The following is a 3,015-nucleotide window of genomic DNA, read 5'->3' as shown; positions in this document are numbered from 1 at the left end:
GGCGGGGGGGGGGGGGGGTGGGGGGGAGTAACTTGCGTTACTTATTTGAAAAAGTAACTCAGATATTCTCTTGAAAAAGTAATGCGTTACTTTACTAGTTACTTGAAAAAAGTAATCTGATTACGTAACTCGCGATTACCCCAACACTAGCGATAGGTTTATCAGACTCATTCCCTCTTGAATCGAACTGTACTAGTGCCACTATATGCGTTTAATAAAGTAAAAAGAACCGGCCTATCGCAGTCATCCCCTCTGAATTCGCACTATATTGGTCGCGATGTATGCGTTGGAGTCAATAAAAAGAACCGGCTCTTCGGAGTCATTTCCTCTCAATTCGGAATATACTGGTCGCGGTATAGTTAATATAGCCTATATTGACAGGTTGACAGTTTTACAGTTTATTTAGTCATAATTAGCTGTCCTTAAGGTGACAACACTATAAGGCGGTTGTACATAATTTTATACCTATATTTCTACATATCAATTTCTCCATTTAAGTATCCAGTATTCAATAATCAGTTGTTTACTGTACAAAACAATCAGATCATCTCCTACAAAACTACAAAATAAAAAATTGTGATACAAAAGAAAAGACTGGCTACTCCTTGCAGAGTTCACATGCTGAAATTAAAATAGATTTCAGTAGCACATTTTTCATAAAGTCATTGTTTACACTTATATTGTACAGAGAACACCTTTTTGTGAAAAGAGCCAGCAATATTTGCAAATGATCTTGTAACAAGTATAGGGCGGTGACTGGAATTGCAGCTAAGAGTCTAAATATCTGGATATGAATACTATATACTATACAGGATTCGATAGACAAATAAATTAATGGAATGCCTTCTTTTGTGTTATTGAATATATACATAAAATATCAGCCCATAAAAAGCCTCTTCTAATGCAATATGCATAGAGCAGTGTGCATTATCCAAACAGGATGATTTAAACAACAGCATTTCCATGAGCTTTACATAAAGTATTAAACATGGGCACAATTTATTAAACTTATCAGAGAAGCAATGATGAGAACACGATAATGTGTTACGGGTTAAAAATGTGTTATATACATTATGTCACAAATAAGCATCACAAAGACAAGATTATACATCATAAAGGGAGATCAACAGATTCATACCTCAGGTGATTCGTGGAGTGACTGACATGAGAATGCTTTCCAAAACACACCATAAAAAAAAAAAAAGTAAAATGGAGTCTTTTTTTTCTTTGCAAATTTGTGCTCTATCAATATGTTGTTTTTCCTCTCGCTCTCTCTCTCCCTCCCAAAATCTGCACGTCACCCCCTGGGAGATAAGACCAGGTACAGTGCTTCATCTCCATATTTTGGTATTCTGCACTGCACTGGTGAACAATCCATTCGCATCTTTTAAGATTAACGGCAAACCACCGTTAGACATTTTTTTCTCCTTTTGCTATTGACATTACAAAATCTTTCCCTATCCTTAGTGAGCAATGTGAAATGAACATATTGTTCCACATTGATTATTCACCCACTCTCATGTCTTTCCAAACCTTCTTTCTTTCATGGATCACAGAAGATGATATTTTGACTTCATGATGTCTTTACTTTCAAAGAACACATACAATGACCAGGGGCTTTCAGGCTCCAAAAAAAGACAAAAAGACACTGTAAAAGTATACAATTTGTGTCATATTTGGACTTCTTTTATGGTGCTTTTGTGTTCTTTTTGAAGCAAGGCACCTGGTACCTGTAAGACTTCATTTGTGTAGAAAAAAGCAGTGTGAACTTCTTCAAAGTACAATAAAATAAAAATAAATGTAAAAATATTAGGACTGTCAAAAGAAAGCAAGTGCAATTAATTTCTTTGCAATTAATGGCTTAACATTCAGTCAATTTTTTAGGGGGGAAAGCTAAGTAAAATTTATTTATAATAAGTAATATTTATACAAATTAATAATAATAATAATTATTATTTTTGTTGTTGTACAAAATATGTAAATCTTTTTTATTTATAATAATGAATAATAAATAATGATATCATTATTATAAATAAAATGTGATACACCTTTTTTATTTATGACAATAATAATAATAATAATTCTTTTCAAAAAACACATACAGTCACCTGGGGCTTTCAAGCTTCAGAAAGCACAAGACGACAGGATAAAAGTATTCATACGACTTGTGTCATATGCATTTTCTGGTTGTTTGGATACTTTTGTGGTGCTTTTGTGTCCTTTTTGGAGCTTGGTTCTTGGTACCTGCTTTCATTTGTGTGGCAGTGTGAACATGCTTCAAAAAATCTCCTTTTGCATTCAAAATACAGGTTTATGCAAGCACACATGATGACAGAACTTTCATTTTGGGCAAAATATTCCTTTAAGCACTCTGAAAGACTAATCAAGCATCATCTATGTTCTAGCGAGGCTTTCACACATATCGCAGCAGACAGCTCAGGGCACGCACACCTTTTTCTAGAGACCCTTAAATGTCCATTAATTCTTTTTCAAAAGTCAAACAGGCAGATTTTCTACATCGATTTGGCCTCTTCTACAGTCTTCTTTAACAACAGTAAACAACAGATGACACCCAAGCTATATTTTAGTGAGCATCTGAGCTCAGAAACGTGACCAGCAGCCCTTAAAAAAGCAATAATCTCAGACAAGCACCGCTCGCTTCCTCTCAGCAAAGAAAACCCATAATGCGCTCTTCTGACCGAAAACCTTGAAACAACCTCGCATATAGATCTGAATTCATTATCACACATCAAAGCAAATCTAATTTCATATATTGTTTCAAAACCTGATAGTCCAGACCTCTGTGTGTGTGTGTGTGACTCTGAAGTCAGTACACAAGGGCCATCTGTGCGGCCAATAAAGTCGGTGTTTGTGGAGCACGCTGTCAGATTTAGCGCCCTGCTGATGCCTCTCCATCTTCTAAATGACCGTCGTTATAAACTCCCCACTCATACAGAACCATATCAATAATTCAGACCCAGACCCTACAACCATCCAGCCTCATTTGCGGTTGAG

This window comes from Sinocyclocheilus grahami, unplaced genomic scaffold, assembly GCF_001515645.1.
Source record: "Sinocyclocheilus grahami isolate Dianchi unplaced genomic scaffold, SAMN03320097.WGS_v1.1 scaffold259.1, whole genome shotgun sequence".
NCBI lineage: Eukaryota > Metazoa > Chordata > Actinopteri > Cypriniformes > Cyprinidae > Sinocyclocheilus > Sinocyclocheilus grahami.
This window is presented reverse-complemented; position numbering follows the sequence as displayed.